Raw genomic sequence first — 14,339 nt, 5'->3', positions numbered from 1 at the left:
TTTTTGTGCCATTGCGGCCCCACGCAACAGTGGGTGTGTGATTTTTTTTGGTGCAGGCTGTAGCCATGGACATGCTATGTGATCTGATGGTGAATTTGGGGTGACCCAATGTAAAAATTCTGAGGATCCATGGGCTTTTACCTCCCCCCTCCCAGGCAGCCTCCTTTATCACTAGTGTCCCTTATCTCCCTCCCCGATTGCTTACCGATCAGCTGCTTCCTTTCAGCACTCCCTTCTCTCATTTGCATTAGTGTCTTTTCCTTAGCTGGAGCAGTTTTTTGCTCCTCCTTTTCTTCCAATTTCTCTCCTTATTGTTTTAGTCTTCCTGTCTCCTCTCCTTGCAAGTTCGTTCTTTACCTCCCCCCTCCCAGGCAGCCTTCTTTATTGCTAGAGTCCCTTATCTTGTTCCCAATCACTTCCTGATCAGTGGCTTTGTTTCAACACCCACTTCCCTCTTTCAAAAAAAAGAGCATGATCTGCTTTTTGCCCCTGGGCAATTCAGCTCCAGGGACCACGCATTCGCTCCATAAGACGCACAGAAATTTCCCCTTACTTTTTAGGGAGAAAAAAGTGTGTCTTATGGTGTGAAAAATACAGTATTTGGGTGTGGGGTACCTTAATTTTGCAGTCAGTGGGCCATCTTTTTTTTTTTTCTTTTTTTGCAATGAAGACTATTTCCCATAGGCATCCGGTCTGCCACTGTGAACACAGGATGCTGGCTTGACCCAGCAAGAAGGAGCGAAGTGGGTGTGAATTGCTTGTCTACTGTAAACCATGGTTTGTGGTTTACTGTGTCATGCAAATGCAGCCACTGTGTTGGCATTTTCCACTTAGGAAGATTATATTGCTTTCAAACGCCTACACTGTTTATGTTAACATCTGACTGTAGCTGATGGAAAAGAAAATGGAGAGGTATTTGTAAGGTGGATTAGCATTTTGGGCAATAGGTTTTAGCTTCTCACTGCAAACCCTAATGAAGCAATTAAAAAAAAAGCAAAGCAGCCTCACGTTCAGCTTGCATCTATTAATAAAATCTTATGTTCTCAATCAAAGAGTAATTTTAAGGAAACCTTGTGTATGTTTGTATGTTGTATATTGTAATATTGACTCATACTGATATATGCTAGAAGCCAGATGAAGGCTTGGCTAAACTGTGTCATAAATGTGTCTCCAAAACAGATGTTTGACAGCCTAAAGGAGAAGATGAGGAGCTGTTGTTGAGAGACATAACTTGCCCAAGGCCTGCCAGTGTGTTTTCATGGGTGAGGTACAATTTGAGCGGAAACCTCCCCGGTGAAAGTCTCAAAAGCCGACATTCTGTCTATCCGCTAGCACACACCAGCTGATCGGGCAACACGGCAACGATGCATTTTCGTTTACAACCTTGTTGATTGGAATATTTTAAGCCCTCATGGTTTGCATTATGACAGCTTCACATCTTTACATCGATATCAACAGCAACTTCATTCTCCAAACGCCAGTAGGCAAAATGGCATCATCCCCACACAAGAGGGTTTGGGGAGAAATCCCAAGGTTTGCAGAAAAAAAATCTTTAAGGGGTGGGGCTTAAGAAAGGAGCTTAAAGAAAAGAGTTTGAAAAAGGAGGCAACAATGATGCATTTAATGAGAAATTGAGCTTTCTTCCTCAATATCAGAATGACGCATCATATCCATACCATGATAGAATACATGGTATAGTGCACTCCTATTCTGTCCTGAGATGGATCTGGTGGATTGATTGCGTATTATTTGGAGATAGCTTGAAGTAGAGACACATAGAATTAGTTGCTTTACTGCTGGTAGTAATCTAACCATTATTTAATTCTATGGTCCCCAGTGTGGCACATCTGGGTACTACAGTGCCCATTAATACCTGATTTGGGGCCGAGCCAAGGTCCCCCTGTCCTTCCCAAATATTTGAATTTATTTTTAAATTGATATTTTGGTGGTTTTGGGCAGGGAGGAGTTGGTTGGAAAGATTTGTCTGTTAGTGGAAGGAGTGTTACCTGATATTTTTTTTCTGTGCTTTTTCTGGTGGAGAGAGTTGCAGGTGTTTTTTCTGGTTTGTGGGGAGTTCGGAGTTCTGAGCATCGCCAGTTTTTCTGCTATAAAATGGGCATTCTGTGTTGCCTACAGCAGTCTCTTCATTATACCAATGTGTCCCTAGGCACAAAAAGACTCGGGACATCTGCTTTAGATCACATTCTTTATATAGCCAGCATGCTACTGCATGTTGTTTGCAGTTATTTTGCTGTAGGGAAGTTTTTAATAACTGATGTTTTAGTGTATTTTTAGTCTTTTGTTGGAAGCCGCCCAGAGTGGCTGGGGAAACCCAGCCAGATGGGCAGGGTATAAATTATTATTATTATTAATTTAGTCTATTGCAAAATCACAAATGGCTGTTTTTTCCATATATTTATGTACATGGTTCTTCCTGGTATTTTATTTATATGGATCATATATCAATGTGTAAATTGTTACTTTGTATCCCTACTTGTCTTGATTTAAAAAAAAAATTCTAAGTAGGTTGAAGGTCAGGACCTTGATGACCCTGTCACTCTGAAAGGGGCTTGTACATGTATTCACCTCCTCCCTATAGCCAGGAACCGTGCATGATCAACACAGCACAAACTAAGCCTCCTGGTGTATATTTTGCTCAAGGCGGCTTAGTTTGGTCAGAATCAAGTATATATTTCCAGAGTTAACTCTAAATATATTAGGTCTGGTCAGTGGCGTAGCGTGGGTTGTCAGCACCCGGGGCAAGGCAAGTAATTTGCGCCCCCTAACCCTAACCCCCAGATGTTGCGCCCGGTGCGGCCGGCCCCCCCTGCACCCCCCACGCTACGCCACTGCGTCTGGTAAATAGCTGCTAGAGGGCCATGAAAATTTGTGTCCAGGCTTTCTAGATTCATCTAGAAAGTCCTTCACGGCCTAGGACCCTTGTACCTCCGGGACCGCCTCTCCCGGTATGCCCCACGGAGAGCCTCAAGGTCCATAAATAGCAACACCCTAGTGGTCCAGGGCCCTAAGGAAGTTAGATTAGCTTCAACCAGAGCCAGGGCCTTTTCAACACTGGCTCCGGCCTGGGGGAATGCTCTGCCTCATGAGACCAGGGCCCTGCAGGATCTGATTTCTTTCCGCAGGCCTGTAAGACAGAGTTGTTCTGCCTGGCCTTTGGCTTGGAGCCAATTTGATTCCCTCCCCCTCTTTCTTTTTTCTTTTTCCTTTCTCCTCCTGTAATGAGGCTGCATTTTAATATTTTAATGTTTTAATATTTTAATTGTATTTTAATTTTGTTTTTAAGTTGTATTCATTCAACTTGTTTTTATTATTGCTTGTTAGCTGCTCTGAGCCCGGCCTTGGCTGAGGAGGGCAGGGTATAAATAAAAATTATTATTATTATTATTATTATTATTATTATTATTATTATTATTATTATATCTACTGATATACTATCTGAAACCAAAGGAGCACATTGGTTGCCAGAGATGTGTGTTGGTTTTTTTCCCCATTTTTCCTACCCTACTACATAAACTTTCCATTCACATACATAAACTTTCCATCCCCCACACTGCTCATTCATAAAGATCCATTCACACACACCCATACATCCACAGTGGGTGGAAATCAGGGCAAGTCCAATCCAGCCAATCACAGCCCACAGTGCATGGATATGGAACCACACTTCCTTGCAATCTCTGTCTCTCTCATTCTCTCTCTCTCTCTCTCTCTCTCTCTCTCTCTCTCACACACACACACACACACACTGTTCAGCTGATCTATGAGAAACAGCTGAGAAGCAAGGACTATGGGGTGAGGCGGGGGGGTCTAGGGTGTTAGAAGAGGCTGGTAACAGAATGGGAAGGTCTTGGTAGGCTGCATCTGGTTTGCAAGCTGGTGGTTGTGCCTGTCACCTAAGGAAGCTGGCACTCAGATCTGTCACTGTCTCTGAGGCTAGACTACCTCACAGCACCGTCTAGAGCAACATTTCTCAACCTGTGGGTCCCCACATGTTGTTGAACTACAACTCCCACCACCTCTAGCTAGCAAGGCCAGAGCTCAGGGATGATGGGAGTTGTAGTCCAACGACATCTGGGGACCCACAGGTTGAGAACCACTGGTCTGGAGTATAGCATGGGATAACCTTGTATATGCTACCCTGAGTTTTTTGAAAGAAGAGTGAGACACAAGTTTATGAAAAGAATACCACCACCACCAATGCAAATAATTTTTGGAAGGGACACTATCTGGTCTCAACGCTGCTGTGGCAACTCATCACTAAGGTAGATAACAAACAAGCAGGGTTGGGGAAAGCATTTCAAAGTTGTGTTGCCACCACAGAAAAGTCCCTAGTCACCATTCACTAAATCTTGGGTAGCGGGTTGTGTTGAATCAGACACCAACCTCCGCTGCTGATCTCAGCTGATAATCATATTATCTGGGTGCATAATTACCCAGTTCCTGAGCTACATGGGCTCTTAATGGTTAAAATCAGCACTTTGAATTGTGCCAAGGAACAGACAGGAAGCCAGGGGGTGCTGATGGCAAGACTGGCAAGATGTGTCCTGAGCAGCCAGCCTTTGTGAGTAGTCCAGTTGCTCTGTTCTCAACCAATGAGGGTTAGAATCATAGAATTGTAGACTTGGAAGGGACCACAAGGGTCATCTAGTCCTTCGATGCAGGAATCTTTTTGCCCATCGTGGGGCTCAAACCCATGACCCTGAGATTAAGAGCCTCACACTCTACCAAAGGCAATTCAGTGCTTTGAATAACTCTTTGACCCAACCCATGATGAGCAGAAGCAGAATGAGTTATAGAAAATAAACAAATTAAAGCCCTATCTGGGCATTCAAAAACAAACACAATGATCACGTGTGGGAGGAGAGTAGGCTCAGGTTTCCAGCCAATGGGGAAAGCCTATTTGAGCCCCAATGTAAACAAGCTCTCAATTTATTGGCAGTCTCAGGGAGGGGCCAGAACAGAGCACAACAAGGGTGGGGGAGCCAGTGAGGGTCCTTCCCCCTGCCTCACACAATTATCAGTGATTGTTTTTGAACACCTAAAAAAGGTTACAGGTGCACTTTTTTATTTAGATGAAGTATTTAGACCGAAGAGTTTAGTGGCTACTTTGGCATAGATTTGTTTTATTATATTATTTGCACACAGAGTATCCTCTGCCTTGTTTCTGTACTGCGAGGGCAAGGGACTAATGTAGTCATTGTGGCAGAGGACAGTGTCTCCAATCCCCCTTTTAAGCTATGTGATTCTACTTTCTCTATGCAGCACAAGCGACTGCCATTTACAGTGGTACCTCGGGTTACATACGCTTCAGGTTACAGACTCCGCTAACCCAGAAAGAGTACCTTGGGTTAAGAACTTTGCTTCAGCATAAGAACAGAAATCGTGCTCCGGCGGCGTGGCAGCAGCAGGAGGCCCCATTAGCTAAAGTGGTGCTTCAGGTTAAGAACAGTTTCAGGTTAAAAACGGACCTCCAGAACGAATTAAGTACATAACCAGAGGTACCACTATATTATCAACAAGGACACTTTATGTACATTGGAATAAAACGGAAGAACTGGAAGACACATGCTGCAGCATCCAAAAATAAACAAAAGCTTGAAGGCTTCTCAAGGTGGCAATCAAGGTGTGCACATTGAAGTGAGCCCCCTGAAGTCAGTGGGGCTTACTTCTCAGTAAGCATGCATACACTTTTGTTGTAAGAGATAACTGTTAAATATTATCTTCCAGTAGCACCTTAAAGACCAACTAAGTTAGTTCTTGGTATGAGCTTTCGTGTGCATGCACACTTCTTCAGATACACCCTCTGAAGAAGTGTGCATGCACACGAAAGCTCATACCAAGAACTAACTTAGTTGGTCTTTAAGGTGCTACTGGAAGAATTTTTTTTTTGTTTTGACTATGGCAGACCAACACGGCTACCTATCTGTAACTGTTAAATATTAGAAAGGGTTCTACATGCCTGGCCAACATGAGCAACTGTTTCCATCAAAGCCACAATAACTACTCTAGCAGAAAAAACCATAAAATACAAAAATAAATGTTTCACCAGCTTCAGAACTCCATTTAAACTATGTTGTATTTGTGTAACAAAACTCCTACATTGTATCTTCTTTCTTTTTAAAAAAGTAAATGTATCTATTCATTTAGGTTAGGTTTCTCTCCCTTGGAGTATTTGAAAGTAATATAAGGATGCTGTGAATGTTAGCTTTTGGGTGCTGGGTAAGTCACAGTTCATCCAACATCAGTGACAAAACTACTGCTGCAGATTTCAAACTTTGCCGAAATTGTTATGATAAAGCTACAACAAAACTGCAATAATTCTAATTGTAGTATAGTGCTCATAATGTCTACATACATTAACAGTATTTTTTTTAATTTAAAGATCTCTAGGAACATTGACACCACTTCCCCCCTCTTTCAAGGTACCTAAAATCTTTTTTTAAAGGCAATGAATGTACCTTCATAGTCAGATTTTATAATTTTATATCTTTGGCATATTCTTTAGATCTACTGTCATGCCGCTAATTTCTACCTACATTTATGTTTTAAAAAGCAATTGGGCATTTCTGGAAGAAGAATTCATTCTTACACCATTTTCAAAAGAAACGTCAGGACTGCTTCATGTTGTTTTTATATTTTTTAAAAAGCACATTCCCTAAATTGGCTGTTTTAATCTTCTGAAAATATAACCCCCATCACAAAACTGCAACGTGGTAATTACAAACTTACTACGGATGGAGCTCTGCCTGCACTTAATTGAAAGTAAGGCTACAATTCCTACCCACTGAAATCAGTGGGGCTCAATGCACGGATCAGGTTGCGATCCTATTTCATAACCCGCTTCTTTCCCTTCCCCACCAAAGAGAGGGAGCCCACAGCAAACATGCAAACAATTCCAAACTCTGGAAGCGTTCAGAAAGTATTTTTAGGTTGCATTTAGGCTGCACTTACTGGGGACAAAATGGCATAGTGGGGCAAGTAACCCAGTCAAACATCAGCAAGATAAGATAAGATGAGAAGAGTTGAGGGGGAGACACACTCACCTACAGAAGGGACGCCCTGGGCATCTTGGCGCTGTTGCCGCAAGGACAGCCAGGACAATCCCAGCCCGCGAGAATCCGGCTCCAGGTGCTTCGCTTTCGACTTTCCGACGGAGCGGCGCCAGCTCCGCGCGCGGGGATCTGCCTCTGGCCAGCGCCTCGTGTCGCTGTGCGCGCAGCGAGCGAGCGGAGATGGCGGAAGGGGCGGGCAAGGGGCGGCACCGTGCCGTCCAGGCAGGAGGACGGACACCGCGCCGTCCATCTGCTCTGTCCGTCCCACTTCGCCGCTGGGAAGCAGCAGCAGCAGCGCCACAAGCTCTTGGGAACTGACGGAGGACGGAGGCGCAGAGACTTGGGGGGTCGGGGTGCTCCGACGGCCAAGCGGCGAACGCGCACAGGCGCACGACGCGGAGTTCGCTAGTGGTTCTCCGTGCTACAGTCCCCCTCTCTTTTCTTAAAGGATCAGGCCGGGGCCGGTTCCCTCAGTGTGGAGGCGTCGCCCCCTTGCAGTCCTTGTCCTTTGGTCTCCCCCCATGGAGCCCTGCGAGAAAAAGAAGGGGCAAAGCGTTGGTATCGTAGTAGCGCACCCTACAGAATCAAATAAAAGGGTGGACGTTTCCCGCAATTGCTCCTGTACCGTGGAGTACCTTTCTCTCTGCCAGACCTGAAGCAGCGACCATCAGACCTCTTGTAAAGACATATTTGTACGCACTGTCCCACAATACCGTACCATTTTTTAAAAACCCCTATGAATTCCCTGAATTCTTGCTTTTTTATACAGTGCTAGTTTTATGCTGTGTTTAGTTTTAAATGCATTGTTCCTTTTACGTTGCACACCGCTTAGATATCTGAAACATTTTAGGTGGTTTATAAATGTTTTAAAATAAATAAACCGCAGTGGGGACCTATGAGAGCAATCAAACAATGATTTGGGGGGGGGTGTCTGGAGGGACCCCCCCCCCCAAGAAGATCAAACCTCTCCATTCTTAAGGAAATCAGCCCTGAGTGTTCACTGGAAGGACAGATCGTGAAGCTGAGGCTCCAATACTTTGGCCACCTCATGAGAAGAGAAGACTCCCTGGAAAAGTCCCTGATGTTGGGAAAGATGGAGGGCACAAGGAGAAGGGGACGACAGAGGACGAGATGGTTGGACAGTGTTCTCGAAGCTACAAACATGAGTCTGACCAAACTGCGGGAGACAGTGGAAGACAGGAGTGCCTGGCGTGCTCTGGTCCATGGGGTCACGAAGAGTCGGACACGACTAAACAACAACAACATTCCAAGGGTAGGGAAGAGGGTTTAGGTCGGATGTAGATCCCTCTTCTGGAAGAAAATACTTGTAAGGAGAGCCCAGGGCAGGTATTAATAATGAACCCTGCTGAGACCCTGGGAGCTGTCCATGGATGCTGGGTGCTGATCGCTGCCCTATTCAGCATGCCAGTTACTCCCGTATGCAGATCTCTAGAGGTAGCAACTCCCATTGGTTCCTCCTTCCCTTTAATAGTTCTCCAGAACAGATTTCATTCACTGCTTTTTTACATTATTCTTTTTGTACCAGTTGTGGTACCTTCAAGATGTTTTTGCTAGTCTCCCAAATCCTGTCTTCCCTCACCATTAGCCTTTCTGGTTAGGACTAAGGCTCAATTCACATGGCAGTTTATTTCATTTCCCCAGTGTTTCACTGTTAACTTCTGTATTATATTTGAGCTCTCACATGGTGCAAAAGCCACTTTTGAAAATCTAGTGCAAGTTGAGGGCTCGTTTCCATGTTAATTGGTTCTAGAAATAATACATTTGCAACCCTACCAACTCAGAAAATCACAAAAGTGAAAAAAAATAGGGAGCTATGTTGGCATACAGTTCTTTCCTGCCATTTTTGTGGATGGTTTGTGAGGAAACAGAAGCTCGCACATGCAGAAAGTGTGGGGGATTAGTGACGTTGTCTAGTGATGTCTATTGTGGTGCCATGCCACTGGTTTGAACGGCATCAGTGAAAGAGCCACTGCAACAGGTACTGTGAAAGTAGTGTTAGAAAATGTGGCAGACATGCTAGCATTATAATCCAGGAAAGTAATGCAATATTCAGCATGTACCATAATAAAAGTCCAAGAACACCTGGAGTGACAGGTTCTGTACCCTTGTTGTACGTGGTGTTAGGTTTCACTTCCTAAAACTGCTTTCCCAACCTGGTGCCCTCCAGATGTTTTAGACTACAGCTCCCACCATCCTGACCATTGATTGTGTCTGCTGAGGCTCATGGGAACTGTAGTCCTAAACATCTGGAAGGCACCAGGTTGGGGAAGGCTGGCCTAAAGCCTTGTTGTTGTTGTTGCTGCTGCTGCATCTGGGAACAGAAGACATTTAAGAACTGTAAAATCCCACACGTGCTGCAGCTGATCCGATTATAAACAGAATGAAACATTGTACGCTCTATCTGTGCAGGGAAGAGCTTGTTCTTGCAGCACAGACTCTTTTCCTCTCTCTCTAAGTTCATGTCATTCATCAAGGAAAAAGACAGCTGTGACACCCCCTGGTTGGGAGGGGGGGAGAAAGCCCTCCAGTGATATTGAACTTGTCCCAGCTACCAGCAAAATAGAGCAAAGCTGTGTGCCATGTAATTTTACAAAAGTAGCATTAAAAAAATGCATTACCAACTAGCATCCCCTCCCTGACCCACTTGCAGTCCTGGGTGGATTAACTTGTTTATCAATGGATTATCTATGATTCTGTGTTTGCCTCTTTTTTTCTCTTGGAACCTCACAAAGGTTGGTTGCAGGAAAGGAGAAAGGCTCAACAGCATTGAAATATGGCTTCCTTTAGCTCTCTGGGGTGATCTATGTGGGGTGGGGGGTGCTTCACCTGTTCTTTTGACTCCCTAATCCATCTATGTATCACAAATACATAGGGCAGGAGAGAGAGATAGAGAATTTGAAAGAGTGTATTGGTGGAGCCATTCTGATACTGGTGTTTACTGCTTCATTCCTAGACAACTCCTAGCAGTGATGCAGGCATGAGGGTAGGGTGGGGATCAAACAATATGCTTTCCCCAGTGGGTGAGATTGCTGCTCACAACTATGGCATAGCCTGCCTCATATAACCAACATGCTCAAGTCTAATTAATACATGAAGGGGTTAAGACCATGGAGTAAGCTGTACTGCCAGGCTCACCTCACCTTGAGAGGAACTAAGTAAATCAAGCCTTTGTTCACCTTCAAGTCTACCAGAGGACTGCAGTGCATGAGGAGGTCTGAACTGGTTGCTGAAGCTCAGACCACATGGCTCTTATAAGCCACTCTTGAGTTCTTATACCAATCATTTGCTAACTTTCACCACCGTAACTAACCCAACACTGAAGGGATATGCTGTTTTTAGACTTCTGAAGAAGAAGAAAAGTGCTGGTATAGCCTCATTTTAAGTTATGGCAGATTGTAAGGGAAATGAAAGTCTGGTTCCTGAAGGCTCTAGTACTTAACAAGATTTATATTCCAATATGATTGTTCATCCTTGAACTACGCTCTTTTTCTTATATGTAGCGCAGTCTATATTATTAGTTGCTTTTGGAGAATGATTACAATATTCAGTAGCCTGAAAGCTACATCCTTCAGTTACAATCTGTAGGATACTTAACCAGAAATATTATTAAAATAGAGAATAAAAATGTCTGAGATAGTCACCTTCTTAAATAGTTTCCTGAGGAATGAGAACATATGAGATGTTGGGAGGTTGCTACCTGAATTCCACTCCCCATTGAACCATACAGAATCTTATGATGTATATTTTGCCCTAGAAGGTTTGGTCAGAATCGAGTATACACTTCCAGAGTTAATGTTAAATACATTGTTTCTGGTAAATGAGCCACAATAGCTGCCAGAGGGCCATAGAAATCTTTTGTCCCGGGCTTTTTAGACTCGTCAACATGAGTAGACCAAACTGCAGGAGCCAGTGGAAGACAGGAGTGCCTGGCGTGCTCTGGTCCATGGGGTCACGAAGAGTCGGACATGAGTAAACGATTAAACAACAACAACCCATATACTATCTGAAACCAAAGGGGTGCTTTGGTTGCCAGGTGTGGAATATATTGGCATTATCTTCAGCTCTCCTATCCCACTATTAATAGTCTGACTATAAGGCAACTTTCTTTGTTCCTATTGATTAGCAAATTTCAGACAGTCACAAAGGGCACCTAGAATGTGTGCAGATATAATTTGGCCATCAGATCATATACCTTATTCTGATGATGATATATTATTTATACCCCACCCACCTGGCTGGGTTTCCCCAGCCTCTCTGAGTGGCTCCCAACAGATTAAAAACAGAATAAAACATCAAACATTAAAAGCTTCCCTAAACAGGGCTGTCTTCAGATGTCTTCTAAAAGTCAGATAGTTATTTTCTTGACATCTGATGGGAGGGCATTCCACAGGGTGGGTGCCACTACTGAGAAGGCCCTCTGCCTAATTCCCTTTAACCTCACTTCTCACAGTGAGGGAACTGCCAGAAGGCCCTTGGCGCTGGACCTCTGTGTCTGGGCTGAGCGAAGGGGGTGGAGACATTCCTTCAGGTATACTGGGTCGAGGCTGTTTAGGGCTTTAAAGGTCAGCACTAACACTTTGAATTGTGCTCAGAAACATACTGGGAGCTGATGTAGGTCTTTCAGAACCGGTGTTACAGTATATGATCTCAGTGGCTACTCCCAGTCACCAGTCTCGCTGCCTCATTCTGGATTAGTTGTAGTTTCTGGGTCACCTTCAAAGGTAGCCCCACGTAGAGTGTGTTGCAGTAGTCCAAGGGGCTTCACATTTTCGTTTGGCTTCATTTAAAATACACCGTTAATCTGAAATCTTATTTAATATCCTTCCAGAAAAAGAATCAAGGGTATAAAGATAAAAGATAGTCAGACTGATTAACCTTGAATAAAAAAATAATCCTCCAAACACAAGGCATCTAGAGGACTGGATCTAGATACAGCCAGCTTCCAAAGTCCCCAGTAAAAGCTAATGCAAATCAATGTGTGCAGTGGTCTTCAATGCCATGCTGATTTATAGTCACATAATAACTGATGAAATAAAATGTATTATCCTCAGTGTCTGTCTGAATGAAATATGTAAGGAATTCTCACTCACTGGGTGAACAATGCCACAGAGTAATTATCTGTCAGTTGCTACTTGAGGAGTGAAAAATTCTTAATTGTGGTTGTAATTCTGAACCCAGTTAGTCATATTTCATTTCTACTGAAATCAAGGCACTTACTCACATAAAACACTAGGTGCAGCATTTCACTAAGAATCCCTCCAGGTGTCTTTTTTTGTGCATTTGACTTGTGGTCATGAATCAGACTTTCAACACTTTTTGTACCTGCAGAAACTTTGGAGTGGACATAATTCTTTGTTTCCAATCTGCACGTGTCCCATAGCTTTCGGCTGAAATCCTGTAACTTTTATATAAACATGGGGCAGTGGTAGTAACTTGTCCTGCTTTTGTTGTGCTATAGAGTGCTCCTCCAGGTGGCATTGATACACTAACATTGAGGAAACGTAGCAGAACAACTAATGAAGTGGAATGGTATGTGGACAGTCAAGTATAAATCCACTCCTGGTGCACAGTGATTGAGTCAATTACATGTTGCAGAAATTATCTGCAAAAAAATAAAATAAATCACCAGTCTAGAAAGGCCTCTAACTGAACTTCTTAAAAACAATTCCAGAACAGATGCAAACTGGGAAAGATCTTGACATCAAAGACTTGTTGAAAGAGGAAGGTCTTCAATAGGTGCTGAAGAGGCGACAGCATAAAGACCCAATTCGTACATTGTGTGGGACCTTAATTCTTGGTCATAAATTAAAAACAAAGCAGACTTTTTCTCCCCAGCATTCATTAAAAATAAAGGCACTACGCTCATCTCTCTTCCTCACACTGTTAGAACATTTTATTTGCACTTGTAGCTATATACTGTAAAATAAAGACCTTGCTATACATATACTATAAGGTTTTCTATAAGATTTTCTATACAGATATATAAACCCTATTGTCATGGGATTTACTCTCAGGTAAGTGTGTATGGGATTGCATCCCTGCTGGCTTGTTTTCATAAACCTCCCACTTCTTTTGCTTTGGGTAGAAATATAGTCCTGAGTTATGTTTCACTTTAGGAACGGACCATTTATTGTTGAGACCAGGAGTGTTGCAAAAGCAAAGAGCTCTCTTGCTGAAGGCTACAAATTTCAAAGGGAGAACTCGGAAGAGAGATGAATGCCGCCAGCCTGAGCAGAAAATATTTATCTTGCTGATTTTGAAGTATGTGTACAAACGGTAATATGACTACTGAGGAGAAAGAAAGTAATTGCAACTTTGTTCTAGTGCCTTGAGCTTCTGAAAATAAATCAAGCAAACCCATACTGCCTGAAAAGAGCCTTAAAAACATAAGAAGAGTCCTGCTGCAACAGACGAAAGGCCCATCTAGTCCAAACTTCTGTTCTCATAGTGGCCAAATCGATGCCTATAGGGAGCCCAAAGGCCAGGCCTGAGGCCTATAACACGCTGTGTTTCCCCAGCAACCAGTATTCAGAGGAACACTAGCACTGATATTGGAGGCAATATAGCTGTCATGACAGCAAGCCCTTGATAGCTTTATTCTCTATTAATTTGTCGCTGGTTAACTAATTAATTGTTAGGAATACCCTGAAAAGATAAAAAAACTAATAATCGGCGACAACAAAGGTCAAAAGTTACGGATGCAGTGGGGAAAGGCTGCTAAGTTAAAATGGACATACACAGACCATGCGGCAAGAGATGACTCAGGCTGATGAAATAAATGACCACCCACGTGATGCATGGATGATCGAAACCTACCAAGAGGGCTTATAACAACAGAGAATGCTGGAGAGAACCTGAGGCAGTGGTGGACTTTGGGCTCTCAAATTTCAGTGGCACCCTGTGCAATGCTAAAATATGACCCCGCCCCACCTGTTGTGCTCCGTTCTATAGCATTGTTGTGGTGCCCCCTGCAACACAATGGCCAGTACCGCTGAACCGGTCTTGCAACCCTAAACCCGCCTCTGCTTGAAGACGCATGTGTCCAAAGATGGATGTCAGATGCTGAAGAAGAAGTTGTTGAAGTTGACAAACAAGCAACTGGCACTTTTAAAGCCATCCAAGCTGGTGGTAATCGCTGCATCTTGTGGTATGTGCTGTTTGCCTTATATAGTGCATGGGAAGAGCAGCTTGAAACACATTGCTAGTACAGTGTCTCTACTAGCCACATATATAGGATTCTGGATG

At 43.6% G+C, this 14,339-nt stretch overlaps 1 protein-coding gene across 2 annotated transcripts in view; it reads right to left on the bottom strand.

The window, feature by feature from the left end:
• LOC309370727 (gamma-aminobutyric acid receptor subunit pi-like) overlaps positions 1 to 7,219 on the bottom strand; it is a 46,019-nt gene extending 38,800 nt beyond the window's left edge. The window contains exon 1 of one of the 2 annotated variants that reach the window (XM_081912799.1): positions 7,059 to 7,219. The gene's annotated coding sequence lies outside the window, so the exon portion shown is untranslated. The remainder of the gene's footprint in view (positions 1 to 7,058) is intronic. The other variant, XM_081912800.1, reaches the window with a different exon arrangement.
• Positions 7,220 to 14,339: the final 7,120 nt, after the last annotated feature.

The sequence above is a fragment of the Podarcis melisellensis genome (assembly GCF_964234715.1).
Source record: "Podarcis melisellensis genome assembly, chromosome: 5".
Lineage (NCBI taxonomy): Eukaryota > Metazoa > Chordata > Lepidosauria > Squamata > Lacertidae > Podarcis > Podarcis melisellensis.
This window is presented reverse-complemented; position numbering and strand designations above follow the sequence as displayed.